The sequence below is a fragment of the Heloderma suspectum genome, chromosome 1 (genome assembly GCF_057233095.1).
Source record: "Heloderma suspectum isolate Gila_16-S chromosome 1, 16-S_ref, whole genome shotgun sequence".
Classification (NCBI taxonomy): Eukaryota; Metazoa; Chordata; class Lepidosauria; order Squamata; family Helodermatidae; genus Heloderma; species Heloderma suspectum.
This window is the reverse complement of record NC_139458.1, coordinates 303528693-303544612: the sequence shown is the minus strand read 5'-3', so window position 1 is coordinate 303544612 and position 15920 is coordinate 303528693.

The window sequence follows — 15920 nt, the reverse complement described above, 5'->3', positions numbered from 1 at the left end:
AGGCTATACAGCCTTTCTTTGGCAGATACTGTATACCAATGTAGCTGCATCAAACAGAACATTCAATTTGGCATTCCTGCCTAAGGGCAAAAAGAAAGTCCATATGAAAAACTCTGCTTAGTTTGATTCCTACCAAATAATCAATAGTTTAGGATGTCTATAGAATGCAATGACATGGATCAAGAGAAGTGTGGCAGAAGGGGACTTTCTCAACCTCTCCTCCCCCAGCAGCATCCTAAAAAAACCCTTTCCTTAGGGTCAGGGGATTTTCCTGAATGGGGTGGGAAGGGGTGTGGAGGGCTGAGGGGGATCACAGAAAATCAGGTGGGGGCACCTTCCATGAGCTGGAATGTCTCTGGATCCAAGCCAATGAAAACCAAACTGATTTATGGCTGATGAGTAACTGGTCACTGAGCCAGTTTCCACAATATCTTCGTCAGAGACCAGACTATAAGTGAACCTCAGCAATCTATATGAATATTCTACATATTGGCATGTGATTTTAGACATAACAATGGCAATAACAATAACAGTTTACCAGTGCTGGTAAAAGTGTCGAGTTCTTAGCAGAGCAATATCCTAGGCAGGCAATATCCAAAATTTCTGCAAGTTCTTATAAACAAGGATCCAAAATATAAGGCTTTTATAAGAAGCAAAAAGAGCCCACAGCCTGTAGTCAAAACACTTCATAAATTTGGGGGCACTGCTGATACATGGTTTCCTCAAGACACCCAAGTAACTGTGAGGATTTAAACAATCCACTTTGAGAGATGGAAGATTGACCTACAACTCTGACAACATAATCCCTAAGGGTTGGATCGTATTGAATCAGACACTCCTTGGCTTCTGTCAGTTTTACTCCACAAGCCAGTGTAAAAGTTGCTATGCCACCTTTTTGAGTGTAACTTGTAACTTTTTTGATAGTAATTTGAGATAATGAGTGGACACAGTGCAGATAATATCCAAAGGGTACACTCAGACATCAGTAATGAACCCCTGCTTTGGTCTATCACGGAAACACGTAGGGCAAATCTTGTAACCACTGAAATCAGTAAATCTGGTTAATCAGTTAACCAGATGCTGATTGAGTTTGTGTGGCGGGGTGGGGGGTGGTATTTTTATTAGCTCTTGAAAATGTAGGGCGGAAATCTCAACAACATGCCTACTATTCCATTACTAACATGTGATAAATTTGGCCCCCAAATCTGATCTTCTAATATGCATTGCTATCTGCCTTTAATAAGTATATCCTTAATCATTTCAGTTAGCTACTAGGAAAATGTTCCAGGGTAGCTTAAATCACTAGGCAGGCCTTAATCATGAATATCTTTCCTTTTGCATTACTATTTAAGCAAAGAAAAGAAACAAAACAAACACCGATCCTTCCCAGTAATTAATTCCCTTTCTAAAAAATGAAAAGATGTAGATATTTTTGCAGAAATGACTGACTGGCAGTGAACTCTTGATATTTATAAAGCAGGAAATATTTTGGGGGTTTAGAACACCTTTTATTAGGAATGCTTTTTCACTGAAGGCTTTGGGAGACTAAGGAAGTTAGTTAACTGAACCAGTTCTCTTCTCTTTCTATGTGCAGTATTACTTACTATAATATACATGAAAGCTCTTGACAATTAGCTCTCAAGAATGCTAGCTGGAAATCACATGTGTGATATATCTATACAAAAAGAACCTAATTCAGTTGCAATTCAATATATTTTTAGCACTATATTATGTAGTGTTTTTGTTACTACCTTCAAACGCTAGTATTTATGAGTTTGCCTCTAGTGGTTTAATGTGATAAACGATGTTATGCATGCAAATTGAGTCCATATATCTCCTTAATACCTTTCTGTTTTCTGGAATTTCCCGAACTATGGAAATCCATGACTCAGCTCTTACTTCCACTGTGTGCCCTATACAATGCTTTCCTCTCCACAACCATTTCTCCTTGTAGTTAGTTTCTTGGGAGTTTTGGTTTACTAATAAATGCAATAATAAATTCAATAAAAACACATAATTGTAATATTTCTTCCTTTGCCGTAGGCCAGTAATATTCACCAATTTTAAAACTAGGACATTGCTAGTGAAATGTTTACAGCCTAGTCTGCAAACTGATTCAGCTGAAATATTTGGATCGAATGTAGGTTTTATCACATATCTTTGGTTTGAATACTAGATAAGAAATCAAAATACAGCTGCAGAAATGACAGTTCACATCATTGTTTTCCAGTGCCTTTGGCAGTCAGCGCTGTCCCTGGGAAATGCTGGTAGCCAGGACTGCCCATCTGCCCGGGTGAGACAAATCCCAGCCCTTGGAGAGGAAAGTGTTTGGTGCTATTTGGCCAGGTTGCTAGACAGCTCACTTCTCGAGAAGATTTGTTTCGCCCATGGCTGCCACAGGCGGCAGATCACATCCAAAGAGTCCATCCGTATGAGATCAGGATAAGGGTGCCCCCCCTTTATCACTTTCAGGGGGAGGTCTATAGGTTGACAAAAAGAGAAAACCCCTGTTAGGCCCCTTTTAGGCCTTGTTTTTGTTTTTTTTTCCATTTTATGCTCTTGTCAGCTGCCTTGGAGGCCTGTTGGCAGGCAGAAAGGTGGCATATAAACATTTGAAATAAAATAAATCATTTGGCTTGGGTTTAGAGTTTTATTTATTTAAATCACTCATATGCTGCTTTTTCCTGTGTCAAGGGCTGTGTTTCCACCAGCGATTTGCTCCAACCTGGCTGCGTGGTGAGGTCTCTGTGCTTCCATGATGTTGTGGCCATTCAGCACCAGCCCCGCATTTTATCGCGGAAAAACGGGTTCTTCTGAGACTGGTTATAGTCCGACTTTTCCTGCTTACTTTGGCTTCCTCACTGACCAGTTTCCACAACCGCACTGGGTTCGGTATCATAGTCCTGCCAATGGGTTGTGCAGCCCGGCCCTTGTGGGTATGTCGCTTACCTGCCCCTGTCCTCACCGGAAGCAGCTGTGTGTGAAGGAGAGGGGGAGATGGCACTGGAGGGAGCAGTCAGGCAGAGATGAAGAGATGCACACAGAAGCACCCCTGACATGCAAGTGCAGCGTCCGCCCACCCTGGGTATCCCTATGAAGTTCCTGGTCAAGGTGGTGGCAGGGAAATCAGGAGAGCCACAAAGACGGCTTCATGGAGAGTCGTTAAGGCGTTAAGGCGCATCCCCGGTTTAGGGGAAGAAAGAGTTTAAAGGGGGGGGGGAATGCTGCACACACAACTTTGCTTTTATGCTCCTCTTCATTAAGGTGAAAGTGTGCTTTAAGTCCCTGTTTTTGGTGTGGGGGGGAGGGTTTAAAAGGGGGGGGAATGCTGCACAGTCGACTTTGCTTTTTCGGTCCTTCATTAAAGCAAAAGTACGCTTTAAAACTCACTTGAAAGGAAAAAACAAAAGGACTGGAACTGAGCAGAAGGGGGCAAGGGAGGCAGAGATGAAGAGATGCACAACTAGTATATTATCCACTCGCTCTCTTCGCCATTTCCTCCCTGTGGATTTATTTCCTGTTTAGCACTTTGTCCTGCTTTGTGTGGGCGTGTGCTAGAGGGTGTTACTTCTGAGTAAACTCATTGGCTGTAAGGCTTTCCTTTCCTGGGAGTAAGTGCCATTGAAATCTGTGTGGCTTGCTTCTGAGTAGACGTGCATAGGCGTGCATCCCCTTTAATGCATTTACTTGGAACTTCCCTCATTGACTTCACTGACTGCTTCTTCTCCGTTTTGCTCACCAGTTTGATGGGCTTTTTTCCTCCCAGGTGATGGGGAAGTCTTAGGGATGGTGGAGAATTTCTCCACGAATCTCGGGGAGGCCGAATGCCAATGCATTCGGCCCCCCGAAATTGGCGGTGAAATTCTCCGCCACCCCCCCGGGATGGGACTTACCTCATGCGAATGTCCCTTTCGGCGTTGGGTCCCGGCAGCATTTCGGCAGTGTTTTGGCGGGGGCAGGGGCAGCGGATGGTCTTCTGACCGGCTGCTGCTGCCACCATTACAAAATAAATGTAAAAAACAACAACACACATACGTGATAGGCCACGTAACGATTTACGTAGCCTATCATGGCTAGATTTCCAAAGTCAGCCATGATAGGCTACGTAAATCGTTATGTAGCCTATCACGGGTGACTTTGAAAAAAAAGAAAGAAGTGTGTACGCAAAAGGCGGTGCCCATGGGCGCCGCCATTTGTGTTCCTTATTTGGGCCCAGGTAGTCTGCGTAAAGATTTACGTAGACTACGGCGAAAATAAGGGCAACGCTATTTGCGTTGCCCTTATTTTCGCCGTAGTCTACGTAAATCTTTACTCAGACTACCTGGGACCAAATAAGGAATGCAAATGGCGGCGCCCATGGGCGCCGCCATTTGCGTACATGCTTTTTTTTCCCTCCAAAGGCACCCGTGATAGGCTACGTAACGATTAACATAGCCTATCACGGCTGACTTTGGAAATCTAGCCGTGATAGGCTACGTAAATCGTTACGTAGCCTATCACGTGTGTGTGTGTGTTTTTTTTACATTTATTTTTTTATTTTGCGGCTGGGGAGATGGGGTACTCCTCCCCAGCCTGAATTTCAGCGGCGAGGGATGGGGCGCCTCCCCCCCGGCCTGAATTTCGGCCGGGCGGAGCGGGGCGGGGCGCCTCCCCCTGCAGCCTGAACTTCGGGGGGAGAACCAAAGCGCCTCCCCCCCACCGCGAAGCAAGCTGCGGGACCAGGTAAGGGACTTTTGTCCATCCTTATGAAGTCTCCCTTCTCATCCACCCAGGAAAAAGGTTTGACAGTTAGGATTTCAGTGAGTATTAAAAGTGCCTTCAATTGGGAAGCCAGCCAGCCACTACCTCTTCTCCTAGCCCACCTTGCAGGGTGGTTGGGAAGCCAGAATAAGGGAGAAGAGCAACAACAGCACTGGGGCGGGGGAGCAAGCTGGGTCTAATGAAGAAGGTGTCTCCATGAAGCAGTCGCCTGGGGGGGGGGACTAGGGATGGGGATGCTGCACACATGACTTTGCTTTTTGCTCCTTCATTAAAGTGAAGTTGCATTTTAAGTCCTGTTTTGGGGGGCGGGGGGCAAATCCTGCACACATGACTTTGCTTAAAGGAAAAAACAAAAGGGCTTGGAAGGCATGGAGGAGAGTGGCCAGAACAGGAAACTGAAGTGGAGTGAAAGGGGGGTGAGGAAGGGGGGAATTGGCAAGAGGAGGAGGCGGGAACACTGATGAGGTAATCAGACCCAACCCAGACTCCACTCAGACTCCACCCAGCCATCAAGAAAATAATTCGATTAGAGCTCAGTGGAAACAGCACAGAGCCCCAGGCTACAGCAACGATAAGCCGGGACTTTAAGGGCTGTGGAAACTGGAAAAGAAGATGATGTGATTGGGGAAACATCACAACAAAGTTGCAAGCCAGAAGAAGCTGATAGCATGGAAACATGCCCGAGGTTTAAACAAAGCACTTTAAAGGAATATTGCCATAGCCACTTGTGACATACCCTGGGGTCCCTCAGAGAGTCCTTAGCCTGCTGACGACCCTGTTTCTCCATGATTCTAAATTGTGTGGAGAGCTTCCACAAATATAATAGGAGAGGTTCTCCACTCTGTACAGGCAGTCATCCCCTGTACAGGGATGGCAATGGAGGGAGGTGGAGCTAGCATGCTCATCCCTGCTTGTCTTCCTTGTCTGCAGAACTTACAGGCTCTTAGGACAGGGATAGGCAGAAGGTAGACCTCCATATGTTTTAGACTTCAGCTCCCAGCATCCCTGACCATTGGCCATACCAGCAGCGGCTTATGGGGGTTGAAGTACAAACCATCTGGAGATCTACCTTCTGCTTACCCCTGGCTTAGAACACCTGAAGAAGGCTATATAGTTTTCAGTTGTCTGCACAAGGATGTTGTTAGTCCTTCAACTCTCATCATGTGATTACCAGCCGTTATGTATCTGTGTTCCCAGCACATATATAAACTACTGGTTTGCAGTTGTATAGGTACTAAAGAGAACCACTGTCAGTCCTTTATTTGATCGTTTTCAGTAGATTCTGCAAAGGACCTGTCATAATGGCAGTAGTACCAGCTGCTGTCCATCAGAGTATAGGAGACCTCCCTTTGAAATATCTCAGAACTTTAGTCCACTTTGTGAAGCATCTCAGATTTTAGACATGGAGCTGACAGAGCTGCAAGTGGGTCATGCACGTCTTAGGTTGGAGCTGCAAAATGATCAGTTTTTGTGGGGTCTGCCAGAGGATTTCTATACCTTTCCCATAGTCCATGCTTTTTTATTAATACATGCATTAAAAAGGGGAGAAATTAAAATTGGCCCGTGCTTAGCACTGAAATTCAACTTTTTAAAAATTGTAAAAAGTATGTGTATGTCTATGTGCAAAAGTGTGCATGGGCTCAAAGGACAAACACACCAAAGAGAGAGACAGAGAGAGAATGAAATAAAAGTACTGAAGATCAAGCAGATTTTAAAATGGTCAGCTGGCAAACCATTGGCTACAAAGAACATTTTAATATGCAATCTAATAGTCATGTAACATGCTCCCCTTCATGCCTACTCAAGTAGGAATGCAGCCTAAGCTCCATAATTCTAATTAATATTACTCAAGAGTATGTTGTTCTATCTACAACTGCAACTAGTCTGTCATGTCAGAGCTGTTCCTACAAGAATCAGGGCACTATTCAGAAGCTGAGCTCATTATCCATAGGTGCGAGATCCCTTTACCGACCTGTCCTGTTTTTGCAGCTAATAGAACTGTCAGCTCTGCTGTCACTCTCACATCATCTATACCGGAAACCTGTTAGAAGCTTTGAAGGAAGCACAAGAAGTGGGCCATTCCAAGGGCACAAAACGTCTTGCAATAAAATGGATGAATTTCTATGCAAAGTGAATTAGTCATCATGAATTAAAACTTTTTAATGAGTACCTAAAATTAGAATTCTTAATTTCATATCCATGGCTAGCAAGCTGTGTGTGTGTGTGTGTGTGTGTATGTGTGTGTGTGTGTGTGTGTGTGTATATATATATATATACACACACACACACACACACACATATATATATATATATATATATACGCACACACATACACACACACACACACACATACATACAGTACTGTGCAAAAGTCTTAGGCCACCACAAGCTTTGTTGTTTTAGCAAAGTTTTAATGACCATCCATAATTATTTTTCAGTCTCTGTATTAAGATACAAACAGAAAATGCAGGAAATATGTACAGGCAAAAGTCAGTAGTTAGCGTGATCTCCCTTGGCTCTAAGCACATCTTGAACTCTTTTGGGGAGACTGTCCTGAAGTTTTCTGAAGTAATCTTCTGGTATATTATACCAGGCTTCTTTCAGCACTCCCCAGAGTTCTTCTTTAGATGTAGGTTGTCTTTATTTCTTTCTCTGTCCAGGTGATCCCATACTGCCTCTATAATATCCAGGTCTGGACTCTGAGGAGGCCAGTCCATGACTGTCAGTGTTTTTTCAGCTGTTTTCCTCGCTAAATATGATTTCACTAGGGATGTACGAATCCCTTACTTGGTTCCGGTCAGGGCATCCGCTGGGGGGGGGGAGTTCCATCCCTCCCCTCCAGAATCCTCCCCGGCTGGCTCCACTCCGCAGCAAAGCCACAGAGCCGCCGGCCGGAGCTGGCTGCAGCCAGACTTCCAGCCGCTGCTGCCACGCTCCAAACTCAAATGACGGCCGCTACACCGGCCGCCATTTGCGTCCCTGCCCGTGGCCATGATTGGCTACGTAAGTATTTACGTAGCCTATCACAGCAAAGAGCAGGGATGCAAATTGCGTAACTGGCGCCATTTGCGTCCCTGCTAGGAATGCACGAAAGTCACTTACCTGGTCTCGCAGCTTGCTGGGCAGTGGGGGGGAGGCGCTTTGATGCTCCCCCCGAAGTTCAGGCCGGGGGGGGAGGCTTCCCTCCTCGCCTGGCCGAAATTCAGGCCGGGGGGGAGGCTTCCCGCCTCGCCCGGCCGAAATTCAGGCCAGGGAGAAGCGCCCCGTCTCCCCGGCTGCGAACTTCAAAAGAAAGAAAAAAAAACACGCCCCTGTGATAGGCTACGTAACGATTAACGTAGCCTATCATGGCTAGATCTGCAAAGTCATCCGTGATAGGCTACGTTAATCGTCACGTAGCCTATCACTGGTGACTTTGAAAAAAAAAAAGCGCGTACGCAAATGGCGGCCCCCATAGGGAGCCGCCATTTGTGTTCCTTATTTGGTCCCTGTAGTCTACGTAAAGATTTACATAGACTACGGCGCAAATAAGGGCAACGCAAATAGCAAATTCTTTGGAATCTGGCCCCCTGGAGTCTGTGGCGGATTTCTCCAACATCCCTAGATTTCACTGCATTAGCAGTGTGCTTGGGATCGTTATCATGCTGAAAAATGAAACCATTCCCAATCAGGCGCTTTCCAGAAGCAATGGCATGATGAATTAAAACCCGTCTGTACTTTTCAGCATTCATGATCCCATCAATACGGACAAGATCGCCAACACCACTGGCAGAAATGCAGCCCCAAACCAGGACAGACTCTCCACCATGTTTCACTGAAGGCCACGAGCACTCATTTGTCCATCTCTCTCCAACTGTTCTTCTCACATATTGTTGACGACTGGACTCCAAAATTTCAAACCTGGATTCATCACTGCATCACTCTTCACTCTTTTCTACTGATCCTCATTCCAATCTTTGTGAGCTTTAGTAGGAAATAGTAGGACATATACAGGTGTTAGCAATGACAGTAATTAGGGTTCCATTCCATTTAGGTTTAGGGGAGCCAGGCGCCTGCTGTTACTCTAGTGTAAGGGGAGGTCACACTAAATACTTGCCACTTTAGCCTATGGAAGCTGTGTTTTCTGATTTTTTTTTCCTGTTGTTGAATATTGCATACAAATTTCCTGTATTTTCTGGTTGTATTCTAATGAAGAGACTGAGAAATAATTATATATGGTCATTATACCATTGCTAAAACAACAAATCTAATGGTGGCCTAAGACTTTTGCACAGTACTGTATGTGTGTGTGTGTGTGTGTGTGTGTGTATATATATATATATATATACATACATATATATATATATATATATATATAAATATAATGTTGCACTTAACTCATGTTCGGTGCTCCTACACTTTTTGAACTATATAAAGCATATATTCTATGAAAATTTCCCATGAGCTCACTTTGCTTTCTCCTCTGGTTTCTTTTTCTTTTACATATTCAACTTTTTATGAAATATGTTTAATTTCTTAAATAAGTTATACACTGGAGCATAAAAAATTTAATCACCCTTTAAAAATACTTTGTAATGCCAGTCCTCAAATGTTTTACAGAGCTATGTACATGTCCTGGGGATCATCCAAACACAGTAAGATAGTGAAAAGTTTGGGTAAATAAAACAGATAGGTCCCTGCAGACACATTTGATACATTGCCCTGGGATATCTGCCATCTTTCCCCACCCACGTTCTACAAGATTGTGACTTATGTAGATTCTCACTTTACCACTAGGGAATTATTTCTGTTACTCAGATATAAACAAGTCAGTAGAAACAGAAAGCAAGATTTGGTGATACCAATACATCCTGCTTAAGAAGGTGGTATAAGTCTGAACTTTTACACTAGCTTGCTTGTAAAGCCATATCAGTTCACGCAATCCTGGAATCTATACATGTCTTCTCAGAAGTAAGCTCCACTGAGTTCATTGGGAATTACTCCCAGGTAAGTGGAGCCAGGCAAAGTGATCTGGTGGAGCGGTAGAGGCAGAAGCTAAGGAAGAGGAACTGCTGTTTCCTGTTCCCTGCCAGTGCCAGACCTATGCTGACAGGCAGAAGGGGGTGTCTTTCCATTTTGTTTCCTGTTTTGGGGAGCTTTTTAAAGAAACAAAACAACTCCAGTTGACTCCAATGGAAGGGAAATAAACTATGCCCCCTCCAGGGCTGGTGTCGTTTTTACCTTGTTCTGGGGGGGGGTGTTTGGGGAACAGGAGGGCTCTGGAGCCTGCGGATCTACAAGCTTTCCCAGCATGTCCCCCTCATGCCTTCCCCCAGCCCTACCGCTCTCTAGCGTTCTCTACCGCTCCCTGACATCAGAGCTCCAACGCTGGAGGAGCACTGCTGCTGACCTTTCTCTGCAGCCTCACAGAGGAGGCATGTAAGGTTGGAGGTCCCTCTCCCAGGGTGTCCTTTGGACTAAGGGCTTTTCTACATGAGGCTTTTAACCCACCTCTTTGTGGGATTAAGATCAGATCCTTTACACATGCTTTTTTTCTGGGGGGTTTCTTTCTCTGCCTTTCTATATGTTCCATTACACAACCACTAGGTGGCACTGTGGTATAGCGGAATTGCACAACTACACTAGGATGTCATTCTGCCATTTCCAGATAATACCAGACTTCCCTCGATTAAAAAAAAAAAAAGTTGCAGAAATGGTTGCAAAGAACAGGAGAGGCCCTGGAGGATGACGCCATGTAAAGTACCTGCAAACTACCATGAATGAGTAATCACGAGGGCACAATAAATGCCTCATGTAGAAAGGCTCTTAGTCATGGTTGATTCAAGGATATCTTCACTGAGTTGGGGTCTCTTGCATGCTCCACCAAGATTTGGAAGCACTGCAATATATACTGTTCCGGCAGGTGGCAGCAGCAATTTGGCTTCTTTGTGATATTCGAGCAAGCAGGTGGCAGCAAAATGGCTTCTGTAGTTCCTTTTGGTTTCTAAGGCTTCAGCTAATAGGAACTGCAAAGCAAAATCCAAGCTGCTAGTGTAGCTCAGAAACCTTTCATCCTAGCAGTGATTTCAGCCAGAAACGATGAGCCCACCTATGAATGACTTCAGCCAATAGGAATCACAGCTTCACAATTCTCTGTTTCAAGCATTCAGCACAACCATAGATCAACTCTTATAGATCTTATGGCCAATCTAGCAGCCAATCAACTCTTTAATTTCCACTCAACAAGGGAAGAAAGTGGTTCTCAGGCTCCTTTCCTCACCAGATCTGTACTCCCTGTGCTCCCAGTACCATTTGTGGGCATGGTGACTCAGCACCCAGACCCTTCCTTCCTTCCTTCCTTCCTTCCCTCTCAATATGTCCCTTAACATATTGCAACAACTATAGTTACACATATGTTGCAGCTCCAGCCAACATGCAAATCAAACTCCTTCACAATGATGCATCTTAGGTTTCTTACAATGACAGTGCACTCCTGGCCTCCATCCCTTGGTGGCCAAGTCCCCCCACCCCACTAGAGCTTTACAGAGGTCCTTGTACAATAACAAATTCCTTATTAATCTTACTGTGTTCATGCCAGTCATCGTTATCACAACACTACTTTTTGTTGTTGCTTAATTTTTCTAGTCAACATGCAGTCTGCTTTATTTCACTTTTCATAACATCTTTGTTTGAAGATATGCAATTGCCTTTTCAGTCTTATTTCTTTCAAGCCTCATTCTTTCCCCTCTGCTGTATCTGCTGTATATGTGAGTGTAAAAATGTGTTAATTTCCGGTTTATTGACAGGGACCCACTGGATCTAATTCCAGAAGACAATTTAATTGTATAGGCAATGCTGTCATCAGCATTACTATACATATGTAATTTAGTTCTGCAAGTAATGCTGTCATCAGCATTGCTCTATGCAGCTTTGGGAATGGCAAAGTTGGAGAGACATTTATTAATGGAAATCAGTAAACCACCATTAAAATTGCTGGAGGAGCAGCTGAACATCCTTTCAAAAACTTTGCTTGAAAAGCTCAGCCTACCCCAGTTTAGGAGATGTGTCGCTTGATGATGATGTTGTTTTTGCATTCTTCGGCAAAGCGCCTTATGTCGTTTTGATAATAGGTAACCTCTATGCAGTGACAAATGTTTTTGAGGGAAACATCAGAGAAACTTCTCTTAAATGACACACTGAAATGCTGTGCACACTTCTGTCCTCTAAGTGCTTAAGTGTGATTGCTGTACTGACAGGAGTGACACTTGCTTAATAGTTACTGGGTGTGAAATATCCTTGGTTAGTCATTGTGTGATACCTATATCAGCCTTGTCATCTTTCCGGCGTACTTTTCTGCATTCCAATGACACTTGGCATAAAAAAGACTTTGAGACATTTACAGCTTGAGGTTCTTAAAGTGACTCTAATGTGGTGGCACATTGGTTTGCACATTAAATTGCATTGAATGTTCAAAGAACATCTAATGGAAATGTTCCAGGGAAGAAAATAAACAGGCAGAAGCTACACTGATTATTTCAGCTCTTGCTCTACTTCTTGTCTGTGGTGCTCTAAAAAATACATTTTGGAGGGGGGCGGTGTGAAAAGGACACTTGGGGATCAGTTTGTTGCATCTATTGAGAAAGAGCTCAGAATGGGAAAAGGAGTAAAGTGAGCCATGTCCTCAAGCTGAGGAAAGAGGGTAAGGGTGCTGTTGAGGTTTGAGTAGTAGATGGGAATTAAAGAATTCTTACCACACAGGCCAGTCCACGCTTGCAAAAGCCTTGCTTATTCAGTTAGGAAAACAGATAGCTGCAGCGGATCTATCCTCATACACGCAGGTATGAAGAAGAACACTTGCACATGGTGCTTTGCACTCTTTATACTTGACTTTCATCACAGGCTGCTCCTTCCTTGGCTCCCCCTCCCATTTTCCTGTGACTTTTAGACAATGCGATGCAACTCTATGAGAATCAACAATACGGTGCTTTCCAGTTGCATAGGAGGCTTAACCACAAGCGCTATAGGAAACTGCAGATACCCACAAACTACATCCTGTTATTGTCTACTTTTGCATGAAGCTAAGCTTTTAATAAGTGTCTTTGCCTTGCATCTTTGCTTTAATCTTATTATGGTCACTAACTTAAAATGGACTGTCTTTGGCCAAAGCTAAATGTCCATTACAGCCATGACAGAGCAATCCTATTGGGATAGGCGGCTGCCTCCGAACTCAGAGGTGACTTCCTATTTAATGCAGGATGGACAGAGTGTGGAGGGGATCTTCTCCTCCACGCTCTGGCCGCCCTGCATTTGCGGCTAGATGGCCAATTTCGGCTGTTTAGCTACAGGATGTGGGCGGGGGGGGGGAGGCTGAATGAAGCATAGGAAGTGTCGTACTGGCACTTCTGAGGTCCCTGCCCCCGGGAATGCCTCTTTTTGACCCGCTCTGGGCTTCTCTTCTGAGTAAGGAGCCTGGGGTGAATTGTGCCTCTTACGAGGTGGCAGGGGTGGGGAGGTGGTGTTCTGGGAACTGACCTCGGAGCACAGGCTCCGAGGTTGGTTCCCCAAACCAAACAATCCTTTGGCCATCTAGCCGCTATCTAGTGGCCACGGGATTGCGCCCTAAGTGAATTAAAAAGGGCCACTGGTGGGGAATTCATGAGGGATGAAGTGGGGTGGGAATCACTCACCATTTTATATGTTTTAAAAATACCCTGAGTGATGCTTGTAAAGCTGTTTTGAGTTGGTGTTTGGGAGACGTGAAAGTCTCCATCTTGTTTATGATGAATCTCTGGCCCCCTTATTGGGAGCAAAGCTTTTGTTTAGTTGAAATCCAGTCGGTTTTATCAGCTAACTAAACAACATCTGAAACAGCTCTCTGTAATGAAGACAGGCTTGCTTTCTTATGATGGATATGGTTTTAGCAAATTTACTGTGTATTGGACAAGTAGCTAATAGGGGATGGGCAACTCTAAGGATCCTTCCAGCTGTCAATGGCTTCCCAAGAGAACCTTGCGCTAAGCCACTTTCCCCATGTGAGCTGAAGCTCAGAGAGAATACTCTTTAAACCATTCTCCCTACCCCACCCACTGAACAGCAACCAAAATTATGTCAGAGTGTTCCCATTTGCACCTCAGCTGCTCACTGTCTGGTTTATAGCCCACATCTTGCATATAATCATGAACAATTGAGGTCCATGAGGAAAGAACTTTGTCAGTGTGTCCTCACATCAGGGTGTATGTGGACAGGTCACTTTAAATGGCTGCCTGAGGGTGGGGGGCTGAGGCAATTTTCCCTGAGCCACCACAAAGCAAGGGATCCCCTGCCTCAGCTCCTGTGCATGCTGTTGGCCTCGGCCCTGCAACACTGTTTACCAGAGGCTCACACACGCATGAGTCCTTATTAGGTGCAGTGGTAAGGCCTCCAACATATCACCTGCCCCAGGTCCCATAATCCCATGGGTTTAAATAATTCATTGGTAGTGTCTTGTAGACCCTGAGGTGCAAAACAAGGAGAAGACCCTGGGGGTTTCTCCACAGCAATGGAAGGAGAAGCGAATAGAGGATTACCTGGATTTTTTCAAGGGATCGGCTTTTGTGAAGTTTGGTCTGTGCAGGGCTCTACGAGCGAGTGCGCCACACCAGTATAAGTCGCTTCAAAGAACATATTTCTGGGTGGGGGGTGGGGGATGGGTTGGAATGAACGTCATTTGACTGGCAGGGGCTGCTCAACCAATAAGAGGCTTCCCCCCCATCCAGGCTCCCCCCCCCCTTTCTCCTTCAATAAAATCCCGGGCGGTTTCCTCCTGTGTATTGAGAAAAATCACTGTCCTTCTCTCTCTCTCTCTCTCTCTCTCTCCCTCCCTGCCCCCATTAAATACTTCCTTAAAGCAACAATCATTACAGGAACACATTCTTTCTGCCCCTGTTGCGATCAATTGAAGCTTTAAAGCTTTGACATTATGGCTCCTAAATGCATTATTTCAATTCATGGGAATCTCAGTAACTTCAGCAGTGCATATTTTGGGAACAAGCCTCATTGACCACAATGGGAGTTACCTTTGAGTAGACACACATATGTTTGTGCTGGGAAAGACAGAGATGGGAAACATAGGGATAGGAAACCAACCCCCTTTCTAACCCGATGCAGCGCAGGGTCAAAGGTGTGAAGTAGTTACTTCCGAATGGCAATAAACCAAACAACGTAGAATTGCAGCATCGAAATTGCGCTTTGTATCCTTTAGGGAATTAGTGCTTTAAAATGTGCTATTTCGGTTGAGGGGAATCTCTGTAAATTCTGAAGTGCACATTCAGGGGACAAGCCTCATTGACCACAATGGGAGTTACTTCTGAGTGGACACTAATTGGTTTGTGCTGGGAAACACAGGGACGGGAAAACACAGGGACAGAAAACACCCCTTGACCAGGGTCACAGTGAAAGGCACACCCCTGGGCAGGGCTAGCATACCTGAGGTCAATGCGGGGCTGGGGCACACAACAACTACACCACAAAGAACCCAACTTAAGGAAAAGAATTGGACTGTAAGCAGTCTCAGGAAATCTGGTTTTTCTGCAATAAGCTCTGGGGTGGCTGAGTGATAGCCACAACATCATGTATCCCCAACAACCTCCAAACACAGCAAGCTCGGAGTAGATCACTCATAGAGACACCTCGCCTGCCAAATCTTCTTGCTATTTACACCAGAAAGAAAAGGAATAAGCAACTCTTTGCCTGTGGCTTGGCCAAACTATATGTTCCTTTAAGCACGCATAGTGGAGTTATGCATTGCATTTTACTTTTATTTACTCTCCTGCAAGCGCACATGACCCCAATTTAGATTAGGACCTTGGTGCTTCAGAAGAGGAGGCTTTAAGCTCCGCCCCCCTCCTTTTTGTCCTGAAAAGAAAGAAAAGTGTCCAAACTGATTCCAAAGAAGATGGGTGGTGGTGGTTCTTCTTTTTAACAGCCCACCCCCACCCCACCGCAGTGGGTGATGGGTGGAATTTCATGCAAAAACCAAGGTGGAGCCTCCTCTCTTGAAGTGCCATGGTCCCAATCCAAATCGGGGCCACATGTACTTGCACAAAAATAGATAAAAGTAGCATGCACAGCTCCACTATGTGTGCTTAAAGAATGTTTAATTTGGCCCTCAGTGTGACTCCTGAAGCGGAGACAGCATTGCT